The sequence below is a fragment of the Vulpes lagopus genome, chromosome 6 (assembly GCF_018345385.1).
Source record: "Vulpes lagopus strain Blue_001 chromosome 6, ASM1834538v1, whole genome shotgun sequence".
NCBI classification, from domain to species: domain Eukaryota; kingdom Metazoa; phylum Chordata; class Mammalia; order Carnivora; family Canidae; genus Vulpes; species Vulpes lagopus.
Window position 1 is genome coordinate 106,358,158 of NC_054829.1, and position 24,475 is coordinate 106,382,632.

At 38.9% G+C, this 24,475-nt stretch overlaps 1 long non-coding RNA gene across 2 annotated transcripts; it reads left to right on the forward strand.

Annotated features, from left to right (window-relative positions):
• The first annotated feature begins 480 nt into the window (after positions 1–480).
• On the forward strand, positions 481–24,163 carry LOC121493317. 2 transcript variants are annotated; one of them, XR_005988446.1, is made up of 4 exons: positions 481–683; positions 18,335–18,457; positions 19,118–19,572; positions 23,897–24,163. It is a non-coding gene; the product is annotated as an uncharacterized LOC121493317 (long non-coding RNA). The 2 variants fall into 2 exon arrangements; XR_005988447.1 differs by lacking the exon at positions 19,118–19,572 and having other exon boundaries at positions 498–683.
• Positions 24,164–24,475: the final 312 nt, after the last annotated feature.

Genomic DNA, 24,475 nt, shown 5'->3' on the forward strand with positions numbered 1-24,475 from the left:
TGGGCCTGGGTTACCTCAGAACTTTTCCCAAATAGACCTGCCTTAAGAGATATTATTATACTGACAAGCGTTCCTTATTGATGTTGGAAAGAATTGAGGTAAATATAAAAGACATCAGCTATTTTACGTAAATAAGAGAAGTGCAAATAATTAGGCAAAAATGGAGTCATACTCTAAAATAGATACCTACAGAAGTTTAATTAAATGAACAGTGAGCACAGCAGTTCAAGAAGAAATTTCACTTATGAATATGTAATAAGGGGGACGGCCTGGGTGCCTCAGTGTTTGAGCGTCTGCCTTTGGTTGGGGTCATGATCCTTGGGGTCCTGCTATCAAGTCCTGCATTGGGCTCCTCGTGGGGAGCCTGCTTCTCCCTCTGCCTATGCCTCTGCCTCTCTCTGTGTGTCTCTCATGAATAAATAAAAAAAAATTTAAATCTTAAAAGAAAAGAAAAAAAAAATGTAATAAGAGAATGTGACGGGTGCTCACAAGTCTAGTTTTACCCTGGGGTTTTCACAACACTGTGGGCACGTGCCTTCCTCACTGAAGACTGCCTGGAACTGGCTGAGTCTGCAAGCTGAGGCTCTTCACTTTGGTAGTGAGTAGCAGAGAACAACATTTTACCTGCTGGGGACATCATGGCAGGGACTGGGCCGTTGGACCAGCATAGAGGTCACTCTCACGTAAGTTTTAGGAGGGCGTTTACCATCTCTGTGACTTGGGCTAAGACTCCTTAATGATGAATACCAATAAAACTCCTAAAGGCTTATTTTCAGCCTGTTCCAGGCCAGATAACTTAAAGGGGGGGGGTGCTTGCTTCAGCAGGACATATACCAAAACCTAAAGGGGGGTGGGGGGAAAGCATCAAGAATTTTTCTTATGAAGAACTTCTGTAGAATATATACATCTGGTTTCAGTACTAAGACCAATTGTGTCATCTTAAGTAATTGATCTATTAGAAAGACTCCTGTGTATCAGGTCTTCATTGTTAGGATGTTTGGAGGCAAATCTGGGACTTGCCCTTGTAGCAGGTATTTAGCTTAATACAATATACATTTTTTATCTCGTTCCTCTCGCCTTATAATTTTACCCTTACTTTTTCTTCTACTTGTTTTTATGATCTTGAGGTATTTTATGCATCCTTCTGCTGTATCTTATATACAGCAGAGTAGGAAACAAATGGGCGGACGTAAGAAAAGATAGAAGGGAGGAAGGGAGGGAATGAGGAGGTTGAGAGGGAGAGAGACCTAACAGCCTCAAATGAAGGCAGGAAAGAGTACTAGACTATTGTCAGAAGGCCTGAGTTCTTTCCTAGCCCGTCTATTAACGTACTGGGCAATCCTGGCAAAACCCTTCACATTTCTGGCCCTTGGTTTCATCCTCCGTGAAATGAGGACAGTGGACAATGTGAACAGTAAGGTTGCGTCCAGATCTAATGTTTTATGGTTCTTAGCAGGCAAAGGAGGCAGGGAGAGATGACTTTGCAAACTGGCCAGCCTGCAGATAGCTTTGCTACTCCTAGTCTGACCATCTATGGTTCATGTGCTCTGAGTGTGGCAGGCTCTCACAGGAGCAAATTCCTTTCAACCAATTCAACTTCGACCTAGAGTCTTTCTCAATTAGACTATGTGGAGAACTCTTGTACTTACTCAACATTCTTGAGAAAAATCTTTGGAAGAGATGAGAGGGTGTTGAAAATTAAGATTACCTTGAAAAAAAAATGCCACCGAGAAAATAATAGTTTCCAAACTGCCATGTGAGTAAAATAGTACCAAAACGTGGGTTTTCCAAGATCACACTGATTTATTCATGTGTGGACTCTTGGTTTGAAATGTCATACTTTAGGCTTTTAAAGCTATGAACTATTTTTTAAAAATTAGTATTAAATAATAATAGTTATAAAGTATGATTTATGGGGTGTCATGAATTTGAGTGCATTTTCTAATCATTTTGAGTTTTTACAAGTGACTTTTCAATCAGGATGTAGAGAAAGAAAAAAATGAGATAATTGGAGATAGATAATATGGAACTGGACACAGAAGAGGTGCAGCATCAACTTGAAAAGAGATTTGAAAGTAAGCAACACTGAAAGAAAAACTTTCCAAAGCCAAAGGAAGATCTGGGGAGATAAGAAAATCAATGATATAAAAGTCTTAGTTTGCAGTATCAGTTTGGAGTATCAGAAAAATTTCAGAAAAACAGAGCCTATACTCTGATTTTTTTTATATGGACATGGACGTTCCTGCTTTTGCCTCTTCCCCTCTGGTAACTGCATCCTACTTCTATGTGGGGAACTTTGGGAAACTCCTTAATTCTACATGGACCGCATCATGGGGCAAGCTTCCCTCTCAACTTGTTCTCCTCAATCACAGGGATAAAGTGAGCATTTGACTCATCAGGCTTGAGAATCATAGCATCCCAATCCCTGGGCCTGGTTAGTGTTCCAGAGGTGGACACAGACAAGCCCAAGTAGAACCAATAAAAGTTTTGTTTAGGGTAATACTGTAAATCTGATTCAATGAACTTCAGCTATCTTCATGATTCCTCTTCAGAGAGAAGCTTGGAGTGACCTAACCCTGCTGACCCGTACATTATGTTGGTATGTTAGACATACAGCCATTCGTGGTCCATGAAGAGCTCCAAGCTAAGTTAAATCATGGTCTGACAATTTTCAAGTCAGGCTAAAGGGCCTCTGTCTCTTGGGGATCATTCAGGGTTTCTTATACCTTAAGGGAGTTTCCAGAATGCAGAAGGGATAAGGTGTAGGAATCAGAGAAAATGGAAAGGTCGTAAGATCAGCCCCAAGTCAGGCTCTGTGCTTAGTGCTGAGTCTGCTAGAGATTCTTTCCCCCTCTATCTTGCTGCCCCTCTGCTCCCCCCACCCCACTTCCATGGACACATGTGATCTCTGTCTCTCCCTCACAAATAAATAAATAAAATCTTTATTTTTTTAAAAAAGATTTATTTATTTATTCGTGAGAAACTCAAAGAGAGAGGCAGAGACATAGACAGAGGGAGAAGCAGGCTCCTTGCAGAGAGCCGGATGCGGGACTTGATCCCTGGATTCAGGATCATGCCCTGAGCCAAAGGTAAATGCTCAACCACTGAGCCACCCAGATTTCCCTACATGCTACATCATAGATGAATCTTAAAGATAGCATGCTAAGTGTAAGATGCTAGTCACAAGAGCTCTCATGTGATTCTATGTATATAAAGTCTCAAAAATAGGCAAATCTATAGAGACAGATATTAGATTGCTAGCTGCCTGGTGCAGGGAAGCATAGGTGTCAGGGTAATAGCTAAAAGGTATGGGGTTCCTCTTGGGAGGGGTGATAGAAATGTTCTATTGATTGTAATGATGACCATACAACTCTGTGAATATACTAAAATCATTGAAATGTGCACTTTATTTATTTTTTTTAATTTTTATTTATTTATGATAGTCACACACAGAGAGAGAGGCAGAGACACACACAGGCAGAGGGAGAAGCAGGCTCCATGCACCGGGAGCCAGACGTGGGATTCGATCCCTGGTCTCCAGGATCGCGCCCTGGGCCAAAGGCATGCACCAAACCGCTGCGCCACCCAGAGATCCCGAAATGTGCACTTTAAATGGGTGAATTGTATGGTATGTTTTAGATCTCAATAAAGCTATTACAAAAAGAAAAAAAAATAGACAAGCTGGATACTAGCATTCAGAAAAGGTTGATAAGGAGCAGGGAACACACATTTTGGATGGATTTAATCAAATGACAGGCAAAGAATAAAACTTTTCACATAGATTATCTCATTTAGCTTAATTCTTGCAACATTCCAATACAGGAAGATTTGTAAAAATCCTCAGTTCACAAAAGCATAAAGCTCAGCTCATTGTGACTTCAGAATCTTTGCCCTTGGCATTTTCTGAAACACAATGCTTCCATGTGGATCCCGCCTACGACAGCTTATTTATTTCTGTCCTCAGTTAGGTTCTCACTTTATTGTTCTTTTCTCTTCCTATTCTACTGGGTAGGTGTTTTCAATAATCACTTCAGGTTCCTTTCTAGAGCATTATTACTCTACTCAAAGAATTTCAATATTCATTCAGACTTCAATGTTCAAATCTGCTGAAACCATCTGATACCCTGCTAAAAGGGGTTTCGGTTTGTCCACTTTTTTACAGTTTTCAAAACAACTTTCCATTGCCCTACATATGAATGGATTTAGCATTCTTTGATCACACTTCTTTCCTTCCAGATTATAAGTGCCATCAGAGGTAAAATAATTCCAAATAATCACAATGTACTGTAAGTGGGTAGTAAGGGTTAGAATTGATTGCTTTTTCACTTATTATGTGCCAGGCTTATAAATTCTTTATGCATATTATCTCAGGAACTCAATAAATATGTATTTTTTGGAATTAATGTTGTAGCCAAAGAAGGGCAGGGGAACTCAGGAGTGATTTCATATAGCAGAGGATGTCTGAGCTGAGTCACCGAGAATTGGTAAAAATTTTATGTAGATAATGACAGAGAAGTGCACTATAGATCAAGGAATACTTTTGGGGAGGAACTAAGGTCAAGAATCATTGGTATCAAAAAAAAAAAAAAAAGAATCATTGGTATCAGATAAACCTGAATTCAATTCCTGCCTGAGCTTCTCACTAACCATATTATCTCTGGAACTCCTAAACTCCTCTAGGATTCTGTGTTCCCAGCTATAATACAAGATGTCAGAACCTATTTTTTAAGAGTATTGTAGATAGAGCTTAAAGCAGTACCAGGCACAAAATTCTAAGTGCATCCTAAAGCCTCAATTTAGATTTTTTAGATTTATTGTCTTGCTTATGAAAGATTTTAGTAGTGAGAATAAATGGCCTTGGGAAACAGACCCATTATACACCTACCTATTTTTAGCTGATAGGAAAGATTCAGTAGTAGTTGTTCTTATTATGTCCATGCATAGCAGTTATCTGGGAAGAATGGATTAAGGGTAACATTGGTAGGGTAGAGATGGGAGAAGAAAAAACTGAGAGCTGATGAGGTGAGAGGCTCTGTCTGTCATGGTAAGCGATTAAGGCTTCTTTTTTTTTTTTAAGATTTTATTTATTTATTCATGAGAGACACAGAAAGAGAGGCAGAGACACAGGCAGAGGGAGGAGAAGCAGGCTTCATGCAAGGAGCCCAATGTGGGACTTGATCCCAGGAATCCAGGATCAGGCTCTGAGCCAAAGATAGACCCTCAACTGCTGAGCCACCCAGGCATCCCTGGGCTTCACTCTTTAAGACAGTGTCAAAAACACAAATGTCTCCAGGGACCAGAATTAGGTGACAAATGAATGACTTAAGTAGGTTATTAGAAAATGGTGTTTATATTGACTCAGATACACATCATGTGTATGTCTTTGCTTCTGATAGAAATCTACTTTTTCTCATTTTTTTTTTCTGAATTCATTGCCATTTCAAATTTTTCTTCTGCTTTCCCAATTAACATAAACTCAGGTATCATAATATTTTACTTTTCTCTTTCCTCTTCCTTGTCTGAGGAAAGAACACCACAAAAGTAATAATAAATGGCAGCTGATGGCAGCCTCGGTGTAGACAAACAATAAGGCATGGTGGGTATTATGTTGAACTTGAGAATTAGGATGCTTGGGTGGCTCAGTGGTTGAATGTCTGCCTTTGGCCCAGGGCATGATCCTGGAGTCCTAAGATCGAGTCCCACATCAGGCTCCCTGCATTCATTCAGCCTGCCTCTCTCTCTGCCTATGTTGCTGCCTCTCTCTTTCTCTGTGTGTCTCTCATGAATTTAAAAAAAAAAAAAAAAGAACTTGAGAATTAGGCCCCATTTAAAAAAGGCAGCAGCTGTGGCTGTGGCCCTGTTTGAATTGGGCCCAGTGTTCCCAGATCTTTAATTTCCTAAGAAAAAGTTAAATATGCTTGTGTATGTAGGTGTATGACATGTTAAGATTTTTCAATATTGGCCAGAAATTAATTTTCTTTTCAAACAAATCATTGTTGAGGCAAAACAAAACATGTCTGTGGTCCAGATTTGACCCAAGGGGCGATCAGTTTGCAATCATTGTATAGGGGTGGGAAATCATTAAAACAGCTTGAGATGAGGGTCACAGGACCAGACTTACATTCCTGAAAAAGCCCTGAGAGAGCAAATTCTTGTCTGGGGACTGGGGACTAGAAAAGGAATTTTATAGTTGGAGAGGAAAACGTTGAAGGCTAACTAAGCTCATGGCAATGTGGAAGAAAGAGCATACATCTAAGGGAAAAATCTGAGGTTGAATGTTTAGGACTTGTGACTCTTTGGAAAGAAAGAGAACAAGACATCACCAGTGATCCCTAGATTTCTATTCTGAGTAGGTACCATTAACTAAGCTACAACTATGAATAGACTGATGAAACTTTTCCATGCCCAGTATGGTGTTGGAGAGTGGGCCTTGGGAAAGGCACATTTGGGGAGCAGACCCTAAATGATACCTCTATGGAGATGGTGAAGGTTCAGCTCTCAAGCTTTTCTGTCCTGGGGGATCAAGAAGGACTTTACAGAAGAGGAGCTACTAAACTAAGAGCTGGAAGGCTCAGAGGCCATTTGGTTTGGTTTAACTGTTCTGTCCCTCCTCTTCTGCCCTTTCCTGTCCTGTCCTCCGGGGACTTGGTGACTGAACACTCGGCACCTGTGCTGTAACTTGGACTGACTCATAATCCCCTTAGGAAGCTGTATGCAAGAACAGCCCTAGACTCCTGCCATACAACTTCCTAGTCCATCTGGAAAGGGCCTGGACAAGTCAGTCCTCTGGGGATCTCATAGGTTAACACTTTATTAAAACAGCTCTGCCAGTTAGCTGCTCTGTTATCACTCAGGACTTAGCAGCCTACCTGATTTCTCTCTCCATGCCTCCTCTCTGATATTGTTAAGTGCCTTTGGACCTAGTTGTGTTTTCACAGGTCATAGAAGATGATGACCTTCTTTCTGCTCTTGGGGACTTCCCATCAATGACTAAATGAAGAGGTTTATCCCCTTCCTACCTGCAAGTCATTAGGAGCAATGTCACTCTTTAACCGAGATGAGCTCAGAGAGCACACAGGTCTAAATTCTGAAGAAAGTAACTTCATTTCAGCAAACTTTTTTTGAAGTGTGGCAGAATGGGGAAGTTCATGAGTAACCTTGATTTTTTTTGTAAGATTTTATTTATTTATTCATGAGGGACACACAGAGAGAGGCAGAGACATAGGCAGAGGGAGAAGTAGGCTCCCTGTGGGAAGCCTGGTACAGGACTTAATCTCAGGACCCTAGCACCCCAGGATCACTACCTGAGCAAAAGGCAGATGCTCAAGGTGCTTTGAGCTGAGCCACCCAGGTGCCTCAGTAACCCTGACTTTATAAGAGTCTTCTCTGACTTTAAGATTATCTGGATTGGGACACCTGGGTGGCTCAATGATTGAGCATCTGCCTTCAGCTTGGGTCATGATCCTGGGGTCCTGAGATCAAATCCCACATTGGGGTTCCTGCATGCAGCCTGCTTCTCCCTCTGCCTATGTTTCTGCCTCTTTCTCTCTGTCTCTCATGAATAAATAAATAAATAAAATTACCTGGATTTCAGCCATGTAATTCATCCACATCTACAGACACAAGCCTTTTTCTCAGGTGACTGTAAGGCAAAGTAATTTTGGTAAAAGGAAAGGTGTACTTATGAGGTCCAAGGGGTTTCTGGTTTGGGCTAACTGTCACACAGAACTGCAGACATGGCTTCAAGCACTGTGTTTTTGAGAGAGGCCAGAGACATTGGCAGTGGGAGAAGCAGGCTCCATGCACCAGGAGCCCGACGTGGGATTCGATCCCGGGTCTCTAGGATCGCGCCCTGGGTCAAAGGCAGGCGCCAAACCGCTGCGCCACCCAGGGATCCCCAAGCACTGTGTTCTTCATGTGTCGTGGGAACAGGCTAAGTGGCTAGCATTTGTTATATCTTGTAATTTTCGTAGTCACCTTGCCGTATTGTCTTTATTTCACAAGATGAGAATATTGATGTTTCAAATGATAAGTAACTTACCCAAAGACATAAACTTCTAAAGTGTGAAGTTCAGAATTCTAACTCAAGACCATCAGGATCAAAAGACTATTTGTTATTTCTTCCATGAAAACATGCATGCTAAGAATGCATTTCTCATGTACTTATTTATATTCACTCAGTTAACATTAACAGAGTATCTGCCAAATGTGGAGAACTGTCCTAGATGCTAATTTTTCAGAAACAATGAAATTCATCTGCTGGATCTGAGTGATTTATTATTGAATCCCCTCAGAGGCAAAACCAAAGGTTGCCATGTTATGGTGCTTTTTTATCAGTTAAAAAAATAGTGATCGGGCAGCCCCGGTGGCTCAGCGGTTTAGCGCCGCCTGCAGCCCAGGGTGCGATCCTGGAGACCCTGGATCGAGTCCCACGTCGAGCTCCCTGCATGACGCCTGCTTCTCCCTCTGCCTGTGGCTCTGCCTCTCTCTCTCTCCTTTCTGTGTATTCTCATGAATAAATAAATAAAATCTTAAAAAAAAATAGTGATCATCTCCCTGTATATATTTCTTTTTTGAAAATTACATACATGTACTACTGGTATATTTTATGTATATTTTATAAAACATTAGATAAATCAAAATTTAAAATAATAAAGAAAAATAGAAACTAAAAAATTTAAATGATTTTCTTCGTGCTCACCAAACAGGTATTCTTTACCCTAGTTTGGAGATCGTTGAACCAGAATAAAAAGTCTATAATATCTCCATATGACTCTTGAGGAGTTCATGATCCTGTCAGTATATGCACTGTGGTACATGTTATTTGAGAAAGCATCTAGGGTTCCCTGGAAGAATCAGGAAAGGCTTTATGAACCAGGTGACATTGGTCCTGAATTGTGAAGAATGAGCAAGCATGATGGCCAGTAGAAAAGAGGAAGTTCATTTCACACAGAAAGAATAGCAGGACAAAAATCATACATTTGTGAAAGCCTAGTGTACAGGAGAGGGATGCAAACTTTAGCATGGTTTATTTCTCTCCCACACCAGAACACTAGGTGTGGGAGAGAAATAAAGAACACCTAGTGTTCTGGTGTGAGAGAGAAATAAAGAACAATAGGTCAGATCAGATGATGAAGGGTTGTTTATGCCATGCTGAGGTCGTGATGTTATAGCTTAGGTAACAGAACCATTGAGTAAGGAGAGAGAGTTGGGAAACTATTGCCATGATTTAGGAAAATATAATAAAGGCATGAGCTAAGGAAGTGGCAATGGGATGGGTAGAAGAGATGGATTCAGGAACTATAACTGAGTTTGGATAGAAAGAACTGCATTATTGAATAGGTGTGGACATGAGGAAGAGGGAGACATTGAGGAAGAAACCAGGGTTTCCGCTAGGAGTAGAATGGAAGATGATTCCAGAGGCTAAGACAAGAAGCCTCTATCCCAGTGTTCAGGGATTAGTGTGGTAAAGTGCTCAGCCTCTGGAACAGAACAACCCAAACAGAAAGCCTTGCTGCTTCACTGCCTGCCTTGTGTGATCTTAATCATTGTGTTATATATCTGACCCACACTTTTCTCATCTGTACAACTGGCACACTCTCATGCTCTGTGGCAACATGTCAGTGAAGAAAAATTGCTTTGAGCAACTGAGCTAGCAGGCTCAGATTTTAACAGTACTGGTAAAATACTTGTTTTATGGCTGCTGTAGCAAATTACCGTAAATTTGGTGGCTTAAAACAAAAGCTTTGTTCTCTCACAGGTCTAGAGGCCAGAAGCCCAAAATCAGTATCATGGGGCCACCATCAAGGTGCCAACAGGGCCATGCTCCCTGGGAAATCTGGAGAAGAGTCTGGTCCTTAGTTTCTCCAGCTTTTGATGACTGTAGGCATTTCTTGGCTCCTTGGGAGTGCCACTCCATCCTTCAAAACCACCATCTTCAAATCTCTATCTGCTCTGTCTTGTATCACCTTCTTCTCTGGGTATCTGTGTTAAATCTCCCTGTGTCTCCCTCACATAACAATAAATGTGATTTATATTTTGGCCCACCTGGATAAACCAGGATAATTTCTCTATCTCAATACCCTTAACTGAATCACATCTACAAAGACTTCTTCTGCCACAGAACATAATATTTACAGGTTCTAGGGATTAGTATCTGATATCCTTGGGTGGCCATTATTCAGTCTAGAGAAACATTTTATTTAGAATTTTAGAGTTTTTAGATTTTTATGTGATACAAGCTGGAGTGAATTCCTTCCTGGATTTATTTTTTCCCCATGGGAAAGAATGAATAAACTTGGGGGAAGTTAAGGTTTGGAAACACTTTCTTTTAAGATCAAATGAACCCTATATGTGTCAGATCCGTTTTTTTCCTTCCTTGTAATATCAGACAGTTGGAAATTTGGCATTGTGTAGCTATAGCTCATGAATAAATGGAAACTATATGCTAAATCATTTCACTGATATTCAAAGTTTCCAGGTAACACTTGCATTTCCTCTGCTTTCAATAGAATAGATTTACTTAAAATAATTTATTTCCCAAAGCGAATAACTTCCATCACATTTTTATGGCACTGTATAATTTCAGAATGTACAAATACAATATATAAGGACTGTGACATGATGACTATGATAGATAACTGAAGAATGGCCCAGCAGTCACAGTCTACTCTCCTTTTAAAAATCTTTTATGTAAACTAGAGGTTGGAAAGCAAAAAAACTATGTGTTAGCTAAAGCCAGGCCAAATGTTAACTTTATTGAAGCTGAGATGGCTTGTTTATTCATTTGATTTATGAGCTGATGCTTGAAATGGTAATCATTGGCTTTAATTGTATGCACTTACTGATAAAAAAAATAGTTTTCTATGATACAGTAGACCAATTCAGTAAATATTAAAAATATTCTGTAGCTTAATAAACAATAGAGGAATTTCAAATCTGGTCTTAATCTGCATGGCTTTGAAATATGCAAAGTAATTTGAGGGTCTCCAGGAAGTTTCCTCTACCACAGATGATCTTAATTAACATGTTCAGAAGCATCACCTGTAATAATTATTACTTTATGCTAAGCTTTACTCTTTAGGTATTATACTAGAGCATGTGGGCGTGTTGGGGGAGTCAGTTATATGTAGATTTATGTGAGACGCTAGTTCAGTTCAGGTTAAGACTGGGCTCTTATTATTCCATAATGAGTAACATGGAATTTGTATCTAGTTTGGACCTAAAGTTGGATATAAAAGCTAACCTTCAATGCAGATCAGGAGTTCTAGAGGCAGGTGAGTGTCTTAAATAGTGGTGTGTACTAAAACTAGAATTTCAGTTCAGACGGTGGCTTTCTAAAGCAGTGACTTGACAATATAGCATTGAAGGCAATAGTTCCAGGATTGAGTGACATATTTTAGGCCAATGGAAGAAAAACACCCCCAGCATTCTTCTTTCTCATATGCATGGCCGATATTGCATATTGATCAGTTTTCAATTCTTCTAAGTTGAGTCATCAGTTCTTTTAAATATAGCACACTTAGCAGCCACTACCAATAAATAAATAGATGTAAGAGGGAATGGCAGGAGCTGTTGACTTCCTACCTAGGAGCTATTTTTTTTTTTTTTCCTAGGAGCTATTTTTATTTCTTATCTCCTTACTAGAGACCCTGCCTCCCATGATAGAGGATGAAAATATATTACAATATGCTTTCTTAAGATTCTTATTCAAAGGCATGGATCTTACTGGGCTTCTTAAAAATATTGAATGAAACACTCTTATTCTTCAGCTGAATGTTAGTAAACCTATAAAGGATGATTCCTCAAATTTGACACCTACAGTGTGTGCATTTGAAGGAACAAGCTTGGAGTCCAAACCAATCTGATGTGATGGCATGATAGAAAAACAAAAACAAAAACTCTAGTCTTTGATGATTTTATTGAGCCATTGAACCAACTCTGGTACTACCACTTTCTTTCAGACATCCATTTTATGAGAAAATGAATAAATCATAAGTACCTGAGTAAATATAAAATATTTCCCCTCCCTTTCTTAAAATATATTACTGCTTAAGCCAAAAATTATAACATTGTCATGTAGGGACTATAATGCATGCAGACGTTACATATATGACAACTGTAGAATAAAAGCTAGAAGGCCATAAGTAGATCTATAGGATTGTAAGATCTCTATGTTTTACAAGTGGTATAATATTAACTCTAGATCAATTGCAAAAAGTTAAGGATGTACATTGAAATCTTTACCATAATCACTAAAATTAATACACACAGATACAGTTTATAAGCCCATAGATAAAGTATTCTAAAAAAAAAATCAAAAGAAGGAAACATGAAACAGAAAAATATTCTAACAAACAAAGAAGGGGGAAAACAGAAATCAGTAAAATGGTAGATCTAAACTTAATAATGGTTGATAATTATATTAAATACTAATATTCAAACACTCAAAACATACAAGCACAGGAGTGCCTGAGTGGCTCAGTGGTTGAGCGTCTGCCTTCAGCTCAGGTTGTGATCTGGGGTCCTGGGATCGAGTCCTGCATCAGGCTCCCAATGAGGAGCCTGCTTTTCTCTCTGCCTATGTCTCTGCCTCTCTCTCTCTATGTCTCTCATGAATAAATAAATAAAATCTTTAAAATACACACATACACACACAGCACAGATGGGAGAGTTAAAAAGCAAGATTTTCCAAATAGATTGCAAAGCAAGACCCAACTGTATGCTGTTTATTGCAGATGCACTACAAATATAAAGATATTGATAGGTTGAAATAAATTCAGGGAAAAGATATATCATTCATACAATAAGCACAGGAAAGATGGAATGGCTATATTAATATCCGCTATGATAGAGTTCAAGACAGAGTATTGTCAGAAATAAAGGAGATTTCATAATGATAAAAGGCTCAATTCATTAGGAAGGCATAACAATAAATTCATAGAACTTAATAATGGGTTGGATCACAAAATCAAACCCACCTGAATGCTGTACACAAGGAATTACCTGTAGCAAAGTAATTTAGACAGATTAAAAGTTAAAGAATGCATAAAATTCTAACAGACATATGTGAGCAGAAAAGAATAGAGGCTGTGATCAAAGTATAATTGAAATTAAGAGACAAGTGGTGACTTTATAAAACTAGAGTTCAGTGAAGATATAGAAATCATGAATATCTATGCATATAATAGAATAACCATGATATTCATTAAGCCAAAATTATGAGAAAGAAAGGAGAATTAGAAATATGTTAACGTTAATAGACATTGGTTAACCTCTCAGTTCAAAATATAACAACTGGGCAAAAGTAAGGATATAAAATACCTAAATACCATTACACTAAAGTAGATTTGATTGATAGGTATTAAAACTAGAGAATGTCCATAGTAAAGATACAAAATATGATTATTTTTGGTTTCTCAGCTTCTTGGTTTCAGGTATATTCTGAAACGAGCTCTTCTATTCAGAGGGCAGGGAGAGATCCAAGAAAGGCAAGCCACTCCACATTGGTAGGTGGCAGGTTTAAAAAGCAAGGGAACTTATATTCAAGGGTTATCTTAGGCATAGCAAGGTGAGTGGATCTCCATACGCTGTCCCCGAACCACTAAATCTTAAATGTCTATATACAGCCCTTACCTGGGTTCAGTCACATATATTGTCCAGGTGGTCTCAACACCACATCGCTATATCAAAGCTATGTCCTTGGAGCAGCCTCTGCTTAGCAGGGAAGGCAAGCAATACACACATTCCAAGGACAAAAGTGGAGGTGAGGTGCCTCTGATGGCTGGGGTCCTGCTCACCGGTTAACTGGTGGTCATGTCTTCTCAATGACTTCCCTCAACAATTATGTATCAGGCTTCCAAGGAATACTCAATAAACACACTCTGAGGAAAAGAGGACAAATATGTTCAAGGAAAAAGGGCAATGTTGACCTAATAATTAAAATGAAAGAAAATGTGGAAGAAAGCTAAAAGAAATAAAAGGACTCTTAACAATGGAGAACAAACTGAACGTTACCAAAGGGTAAAACAGGGGATGGGATTTAGGAGTGTACTTTTCGTGATGAGCGCAGGGTAATTACAGAAGTGTTGAATCACTATATTGTACACTTGAAACTGATATAACACTTTATGTTAACTATACTGGAATTAAAATAAAAACTTAAAAGAATTAAAAAGATAAATTTTATAGGAAAAGTGCCATTTGGTATGAGGTAGACAAGAAGTAAACAAGATTCTTGTTCTCGGGATCCCTGGGTGGCGCAGTGGTTTGGCGCCTGCCTTTGGCCCGGGGCGCGATCCTGGAGACACGGGATCGAGTCCCACGTCGGGCTCCCGGTGCATGGAGCCTGCTTCTCCCTCTGCCTGTGTCTCTGCCTCTCTCTCTGTGTGACTATCATAAATTAAAATAAATAAAAAAATTAAAAAAAAAAGATTCTTGTTCTCAAGCAGTTTACAATCTAAAACAGGTGAGAGATAGAAACCTTTAAAATACAATTCAACAGGTCAGCCCAGGCAGCTCAGCAGTTTAGCGCCGCCTTCAGCGTCCTACGTCAGGCTCCCTGCATGGAGCTTGCGTCTCCCTCTGCCTGTGTCTCTGCCTCTGTGTGTGTGTGTCTCGCATGAATAAATAAATAAAATCTTTAAAAAAATACAATTCAACAAATGAAATGTGCTGTGAGAACAATACAAATGTATACTCTGAGAGCATAGATGGGAGAGCAATCCCTCATTTGTGGAGGAAAAGTTTGAGTTAGACTTTTTCTTAGGTTGGGCTGTCCTAGAAGCTGACTTTGTGGCAAGGATTTGAGAAGCAATTTTAAGAAGGACTGAAAAGGGAATGGGAAATGAGTCAGGGAATGGAAGGAAGCCAATGTGTTTACAGAGCAATTAGGGTTCAATCCCACAGGGATCACTGGGAAACAGTGAACTGTATGCTCCCAGTTGTCCCATCTGGGGAGTGAAGCATTATGGTATTCATCCCCAGCTGCTCACCGTTGATGAAGGGTTACTTCAGAGATGTGAACTCAGTGCTTCTGGCCTTCTCCTCAGGTTAGGCATACATCTGTGGGCTGACAGCCATAGGTTCTAAGGCATGTGGATGGGCCAACAATAGCATCTCCTCTACTATACTGAAGGTTTTTTAGGGATTCTACAGAGAAAGACTATTTGTTGAATAACATAAATGGACAGATGGATGAATGAATGAATGGATGGATGGATAGGCTAGTGGAATGGATGGAAAGGAACCAACTTATATGATTTTAAAAAATGAAACAACTGAAATGGAAACAGTGTTGTGGACTTTTGAACTTACGCTCTTTTCCCTTTTTATAGAGGAGAATCTCTATATATGAGTATTAACCATTTTTTTTTTGTTATTTATACTACAAACATTTTCCCCTAATTACCATTATCTTAATTTTCACTAAGCCGGTTTTAGGCATTATTGGCTATTTTATTTTAATTAGTAATTTTTATAATGATTACATATTGAAATATTCTAGATATATTAGGCTAAATAAAATACATTATTAAAATTATTTTTACCTGGTTCCTTTTAATTTTTTAATATGGCTACTAGAAAGTTTTAAATTATGTATGTGGCTCACATCATGTTTTTATCAGACACTAGATTCCTAGTAGAACTCTATAATCAAATCTTAAAGTAGGTGTTAGACCCTCATTTTTAGGGTAATAGATCAAAATTAACAACAAAGGAAAAAAGATGGTATCTATGACACAGACTGAGAGCCACATCTCTGTATCCAGCTCAAGTATTGCATTGGCCAGATAGTCATGAGACTAGATTTTGTCTATGAGGTATAATTGGAAGTGTTGTTTGTGGGAGATCCTATATGGATTGGCTGATTTTTCTAAAAGAAATATTGTGTGTGTGTGTGTGCCGGGGGCTTGGTTGCAATTTTTTTTTTTTTTTTTTACCTAATGTGGGGGTGAGGAGAAATCCTATTTTTACTATATTTTTGGTTTTTCTTTTCTATTAACATTACCTTTTAGCCTTGAATTTTTACGAAATTTTCTCCTGACCTAAAAATTTCATTTGTAATCTGGAGATTTGAAATCACAGGACCTCATATTACACCAATTTTTTCCAAAGAGTTCAAACCACTTTGATACCAGAACACAGTAAAAATTTGCAGCCATTTCAAGCAGCTAGTGGGCTTTTTACATATCATCATTAACTGGTACTGTTAAATGTTCTGAGAGGTGAATGTAAAATGTAAAAACCGTAGGGGTTTTTTTTTTTTAATATATAACAATAAACTTTCAAAGAAAAACAAAACAGCTTCCAAGAAGTCTCCTTAAATTGGAGACTGGTTTGAAAGTCTTTCTCTTCCTCCCTCCTCCATCCTATTGCCTGGAATGTGGATTCAATGGCTGATGCTCTAACAATCAGCTTGGACAATGAGTTTGAAGGGCACAATTTAGACGTGGCAGGGTGGTGAGCTAGAAAGATTCCTGCTTTACCTCCAAATTTCTCCTATTTGAGAGAGAAATAACTTTCTATGGTGTTTAAGTTAGTGTTATTTTGGGATTTTCCACTATATGTCCTCATTGGAAACTGACCTTTGAGTTATTCAGGATGGACTCTGTCAGCAAAGATGGCTTCCTTTATATCTCCTGCAAGTCCTCTGAGATACTCGGGGCCTCCTCTTTTGCCATCTTGAAACCCATTTTAATCTCTTTAGGGATTAATTCTTCCTCCAGTAAGCTGTCCAGTGCAGGGAACAGTAGAATCTCTCATGTTGCCCTGCCTCTTGCTGTCATGGTGGCCATGCTGGCGTCTGCAAGCAGAGTGGAGTGAGGCAGGAGGAGGAGCAGGAGGAAGGACTTTATTGGTTATTTTAAATTAAATGCAAGAATTGTTACTCATAAAGAAGAAAAGAAATCCAAAAGCAATGAAGAAATAAACAGGAGGCTGTCTTATTTAGGGGGCTTACGTGAAAGGTCCATCTCTATGAATGTACTTGGTTTGGTGGTATGTTTTTATCAGTTTGGACTGTATACAATGTTATGTATAGGATTCAGTAGGATTTCTGTACCTGGAGAACTGTAACCATATAAAATGCATACTATTCTGTCTTTTTATCTCTGAGTGTAAATAAAACACCTATTTAATATAATTCAATGCTCCAAAGTACTTTTCCAATTCCTTTCTACCTACACGCCATTTTTGTACTGTGAATGGATATACTATGGTGTATCTTTCTACGTGATTTAAAAATATGATACTTGGTTTCACACCTGGTCTGTTGATAGTCTTGAATTCAGTAGAATTCCAAGCAGAAATTCTATACTATAAAAACATTGTTCTAGCAGGTAATACCAGTAAAGTGGGAATAGATATCTTCTCATTACTCATAGCTGCTCATATGGAAAGTCTTTTAAATAGCGCTGATATAAGACTAATTAAGCCTTTTATAATCTAGGCATTCTGTCTTTTCCACTATCCTGTTAACTAATAACTTTACTCAAGTTTCCAGTGACTTGACAACTTAGTTTTCTTTATGATCATTTTGTCCTTTCACTAGGGGTTACCTTTTTGTTGCTAAATATGAATTCATAAATCTATTTACTCTTGTGAAATATAAATAATACTTCTCCTAAAGATTTGATGAGAAAAAAAATCTGTAAAAGTTATGTTGCCTATTTCTGAAAATCTGAGTATGATTTTAGTTTTCTCCCATACCTGTCTCACCATTATATGTTGAGTATATGATGGTGGGAGCAGCTAACTGGTCCCTTTAGTGCACAGGCCTTTGGATGAAGAGGAACTGGACTCCAGGAGCTGTTCTCAGGACCCTAAAACTGAATTTACATGATGAGGTCTGGATTTTCCTCTGGTGCTATAATGGATGAGACTTTTGAAAGCCTTGGAAAAGAGCAAGTGTAACCTAAGTGGAGTAGGAATGTATGGAATGCATTCTGTAGTGATTTTTTGGAAAATATTTTATTTATTTATTCATGAGAGACACAGAGAGAGAGGTAGAGACACAGGTAGAGGGAGAAGCAGGCTCCATGCAGGGAGCCCCACATGGGACTTGATCCTGTGTCTCCAGGATCGCACCCTGGGCAGAAGGCAGCGCTAAACTGCTGAGCCACTTGGGGCACCCTCCTGTAGTGATTTTTAAATATGTTCACAAATCTTGGCTACTTTTCTTTTTTAAGAGATGAGCTTAATTTTCCTCTTCTTGTATCGGGTTTGGCCTTCTTGGCTCTCTTCTAATGAATATGGTAAAGCAAAAGTGACAGTATATAGTTTTGGAGACAAGGTCAAAAGGGTATTGAAGCTTCCTTTGTGCTTTTTCTTGCAGGGAGAGATTAGCCACCCTGCCATGAGAACACTGAGGCAGCCTATGTAAAGGGTCTACATGACAACGGACTGGGGTGTACTGTCCATAGCATGTAAGGAACTGAGGCTCCCTGTCAAAACCTTTGTGAGTATGCCATCTTGGGGGCAGCTCTTCCGGTCCTAGTTAAGCCTTTTTACTACAGCCCCTGCCAACATCCTGACTACAACTACGTGAAACGCTCTGAGTCAGAATCATCCAGCTAAGATTCTTAAAACTTCCTATCACAGAAATTATAATAACTGTCATTTTATCATTTATTTTACTTTATTTATTAGGGAGTGAGCATGCACACAAGTGGGGGGCAGGGCCGAGGAGGAGAGAGGGAGACAAGCAGACTCGCCACTGAGTAGGGAGCCCCACAACATGGGGCTCAATCCCAGAACCCTGAGATCATGACCTGAGCTGAAGGCAGGCACTTAACCGACTGAGCCACCCAGGTACCCAAGATACTGTCATTTTAAACCATGAAGTTTGAGGATAATTTGTTATTCAGCAATCGATAACTAGATAACTAATATAACAGTCTATGGGTTATGTATCAGTTAAATGTGGCCACAAGTATGCCATGTAACTGACAGTTACAGAATTTCAGTGGCTATAACAATAAGCATTTATTAGGGGGTTCAGCTGAACTGGGCTGAGCTCAAGAAAGTGGTTCTGTTGTCTCAGCTAGGCTTGCTCTTGCATCTAAGGTGAATGGGGATTCATCCTTATGATTTTCTCATTCTCTCTCTAAACTACCAGGCTATTCCAGGCATGTTCCTCTTTGAGGTATATGAGGGCAAGCCTAATCCTTCGTATGACTTTAATGCCCTTGGAGACATCCCACCTACTATCACTGCATAAGCCTAAGCAGTCATATGCTGGCCTCAAAGCTGCAGATGAGGGGGAAATACACCTTGCCTTAGAAAAGAGAGGAGCTAGCCAGTTCCATGACAAAAGGTGTGGATATCAAGAAATGTGACAACTTGGAGCCAATGAGGCCATCTATCACAAGTGAGGTGAAGGCAGCAAGTTTCGCAGTGGATTGGAAATGGCTTGAGAGGAGTAAGAACTGAATAGAACTGCATGGTATGAAAAGGAGGGTTGGTGGTGCTTTCACTGCCAATGAAGCCGCAGCAGTCCTCTGCAGTGGATCCAGGAAAACCACTGGTGAAGGTGGTCATAATGCAAACAAGTTTGCAGTCTTGCTGAGACAGGTACTGTCTTGTATATTCATTTCACAGATGAGAAAAAAAAAAAGGACACACCACCTCCAAAGATAAGGTAACACATTTAGGTAGAAATTATAAAGGTGATGTTGAGCTCAAATTTATGCTGGCAAACCCCTTGCAAATTCCAACACCCTAGGAGTGTGTGTGAGTTTTCCTGAGAAAAGAGAATGAAAACAGGTATCCATTTTGAGTTTTGTTTGCACTAGGCATGTCTTAATTTTTTTTTAAATGAGCGTTTGGAGTTTCATGCTCAAATATCTTTTTTTTCCAAATATCTTTTTATTAAACATAAACATCTGCTTATTTGGGGGGAAATATTTATGTTACTTGGAACAATGTAGTATTCCTCAAAATATACCCATATACATGACTAAGCGGTCCTTGGGATTTCAGATGAAGTGGTGCGGTTTACAAATGGAACAGCTTAGAGAAGATGATATATTTAAGTGTCTAAATTTAGCTTTTTTCCTTAATTCAAGTGAAATCTAAACAAATCCTTTTTTGGTCTGGCAGTCAGCATAAACATAGGTGCTTGATCCTTCGAGTGGAGCAAACAAAAATTGTGTTATAATTAAAAAAAAAAAGGAGAGGACAGGAGAATCCTCGAGTTAAATTCTGAGCTTGCCTATTTATTTTCATTTTACTCTTTCCACTTCAGTTCTCCGATCTGAAAAATATGCCTTATGTTATATCTACTATTGTTTTGTTGTTGTGCAAGGTATGCCTGGACAATGAACTTTACAAGAATCATTCACAGACATGAGTATCTTTCCTCTCTCTCCTCCATGGACTCCAGGGGTTCTTTGTGCTCAGATATGGAATAGGCAATGTTTCTTAACCTTGAGACTTGCAAGTTTGGGCTAGATTATTTTCCTCTTGCCTTCTAACAATAAAATATCATCATTAAGTACAGTAGGGTTGATCCAGTCTCCTACCACTGGGAAGCTTGATTGCACCTCAGTATGACTCACCCCAAATCTCATTAATAAGAACCTGTTTTCTCTCTCAGTACTGAGGCCTGTTTTTAAAAATTTCCCACTGCTTTATTTTCTCCTTTGTACATCAGGAGATGAATGAATTTTTTTTTTAATTTTTATTTACTTATGATAGTCACAGAGAGAGAGAGAGAGAGGCAGAGACACAGGCAGAGGGAGAAGCAGGCTCCATGCACCAGGAGCCCGATGTGGGATTCGATCCCGGGTCTCCAGGATCGCGCCCTGGGCCAAAGGCAGGCGCCAAACCGCTGCGCCACCCAGGGATCCCCGAGATGAATGAATTTAAAGAGGTAGTGAGTTTTACAGCAATGAGCTCTATTATTTATAGTAAAGATTTTATTCTCAAAATTTCAAAATGATCTAGAAAAGATTCTCTAAGGTGTTAGGCAAAATTTATTATAGTGTTAAAATTATGTGACTGTTTCTTCTCTCTGGATTAGTAATATTCTACATTGTGATTACATTATTTTCTTCTTTAAAAAATCATGCTTAAACAAAAAGGTGGAATGGAAGTGGGGGGAGGAATACCAGTATTAGTACCAAAAATGTTTACTCTGCTTTTTTTTTTTTAACATTACATTCAAGGGACACCTGGGTGGCTCAGTGGTTGAGCATCTGCCTTTGGCTCAGGGTGTGATCCGGGGTCTGAGGATCGAGTCTTACACTGGGCTCCTTGTGAGGAGCCTACTTCTCCCTCTGCCTGTTGCTTTGCTTCTCTCTCTGAGTCTCATGAATAAATAAATAAAATCTTAAAAAAAATAAAAAACATTACGTCCAAAATGTCCTTTTCTGAAACCAATATTAGCCTTTGTCCCTCAGTTTTCTAATGTTACTGAACAGATCTTTGTATCAGTATACCTTAGGAGAAAGAAATGGCCTTTGGCAAAGGAATCACTGGCAGTTAGCTCTAGCAGTTTATTTATTGTTTAAATTGTTTTTAAAGATTTATTTACTTATTTATTTATTAATTTTTGAGAGAGACCGTGAGCGAGTGTGGAGAGGGGCAGAGGGAGAAAGTAACTCTTTACTTAGCTCAGAGCCCGACATGGAGCTTCATCTTAAGACACTGAGATCACAACCTGAACAGAAACCAAGTGTCCGAGGTTAACCGATTGCACGACCCAGGAGCCCCAGCTCTAGCAGTTTAAAGTGGCCTCTATTTCATGTGAATTTGACAGAGAAGATCTAGAATCTCTTGTTTCACACAAGTGTATCCCTTGGTGATATAACTTCTGTGTTTAAAGATGACTTCCTTGTGAATGTTTCTTAAGGGTCAGAGGTATGTACAAGATTTGATGTCACTTTGGGTGGCATGGGCAAAAGACAAAGGACAGAGTTTAATTGATTGACATGAAACAGAAGTGGAAGTTCTCCCAATTTTTTTTAAACATCATTTGTTATGAAAAGTTCCATTTCCTATCTGTGTTCCCCAGTTGAAAGGGATGTGTAAATGATCAGTCCTGTGTAAATAGTTTTCCTGATGGTATAATGGGTTGGTTTTTCCAGAGATATTATCATTTTCATTTTAGAGATCATCACTATCTTAAAAGACAGGATCATGGGACATGGAATGAGAGTACTGTTGTAACCCTGTGGCACATTAGAAAGTGCCTGCTCAGTGTCACAGTCAGGCCATCTGAGTTCCTTCCCTCATTTGGGGACTTAGTAGCTATGGTGATCTTGGGCAGGTTGCTTAACTTCCCACAAACCTCAGTTTCCTTGTAAAGGAAGGGAAAGCAGGCTTTACAGAGAGGGAAACTGAGGTTCTGAGCAGGAAGTGCCTTCTCCGTGAATAAGGAAGCTCACCTAGAAAGCCTCAGGTTAGGGTAAAACTTGTAGATTTCCAATTGATTCTGATGTCTATGCCACTTCAGAGTCACATTGGGTTTCAATGATTTGCTTTTAATTTTCTTTAAAAAAATTGTGTGCCGGGGGGATGCCTGGGTGGCTCAGCAGTTGAGCGCCTGCCTTTGGCCCAGGGTGTGATCCTGGAGATCCGGGATCGAGTCCCACATTGGGCTCCTTGCATGGAGCCTGCTTCTCTCTCTGCCTGTGTCTCTGCCTCCCTCTGTCTATGTCTCTCATGAATAAATAAATAAAATCTTTTAAAAAAATTGTGTGTGCGTATCATTACTTGGTTTTCATCCAATCAATAGTACCCAAAACCTGTATTTTGAGAAATGTGCTAAGGCAAGAGATATCACTTGTATACTTAAAAATATTCATTCAGGAATTTAAAAAAATAATGTTATTTTTATCTTAAATATTAATATTGTATTGTTATAGAAAACTTGGAAAACACAAACAGAAAAAAGAAAACATATTGAAGTTACTTTAAGTTAAATGCATTTACTTCAGGGCTTTTTCCTTTCTAAGGGTTGACATTATTGTGATAAGTAATTGGTAGCTAGATTTTAGAAATAAATAACTAGTAATTAAAACTTAATTTGTTATTAATTTTAAGTCTTTTTCCTTCTCTTTAATTTCCACATATTAAAAATCTGTAGAAAAATGTAAAGAAATAATGATCATTCAGAGTCCTATCACATATTTTTCCCATTGTGTTTCCCATTTTTCAAACACAAGGGATATCTGTGTTTGAAAATAAAAGTTTGATATCTCCTGCTTCCCCTTTTATCACCTTTTTATCCCATTTTAAAATCTTTTTAAATTTTTTTAATCCCATTGTTTTAGAGATTTATTTTTTTAATTTTTAAAAAAATATTCTTTCTTTCTTTCTTTCTTTCTTTCTTTCTTTCTTTCTTTCTTTCTTTCATTTATTTATTCATGAGAGACAGAGAGAGAGAGGCATAGGCAGAGGGAGAAGCAGACTCCCTGAGGAAGCCCGATGCAGCACTTGATCCCAGGACCCTGGAATCATGACCTGAGCCAAAGGCAGATGGTCAACCACTGAGCCACCCAGGCATCCCTATTTATTTATTTTAGAGAGAGAGAGTGTGCCCATGTTCAGGTGTAGGGGAAGGAGGCACAGAGGGAGAGAGAGAATCTCAAGCAGACTCCCTAAGTGTGGAACTGAACACTGGGCTTGATCCCACAACCTGTGAGATCATGACCCAAGCTGAAATCACAGGTCAGATTCTTTTTTTTTTTTTTTTTAATTTTTTTTTTCCATAGCTCAGATTCTTAACTGACTGAGCCACCCAGATACTATCCCATTCTTTTGAACAGAGGGTAGTAGTTTCTGTTCCAGAGAAGCAGGGATATTCTAGGAAAAAAACAAAATGATTTATATATATCAAAATGATTTAAAGATTCCTAAATTCTATACTAATATAACTTTCTCTTGTTCTCAGTTTTCTCTTTTATAGAACTCAGAATTTGGACTGGATGTTCCTCTCCATGGTTGTGTTAAATCATCATGTTGCATACTTTAAATTTACACAGTCAATTACATATCAATAAATGTGGGAAAAATAATCAGACAAAAAAGGTAATTATGGGGACACCTGGGTTGCTCAGCGGTTGAGCGTCTGCCTTTGGCCAAGGGGGTATCCTGGAGTCCCTGGGTTGAGTCCCATATCGGGCTCCCTGCATGGAGCCTGCTTCCCTCTCTGCCTGTGTCTCTGCCTCTCTCTCTCTCTCTCTCTCTCTCTCTGTGTCTCTCATAAATAAATAAATAAAATCTTAAAAAAAAGTAATTGTGTGCGAGATAGAATTTTGTAATAAACTAAGCACCAAAACACCTATTACAATAAAGGGAAGTTTCATGTATTGGTGGACATTGTGGAGTTTTCTTAATTATAGTTTTGGGTTTTTATTTTAACATCACTATTTTATTTTGCTATTGATTTATTTTATTTAAGGCTTTAGATAAATTTCTTAACATGGGATAATATTAACTTTTCAGCCAAGTTTGGGGGTGATGTGGTACA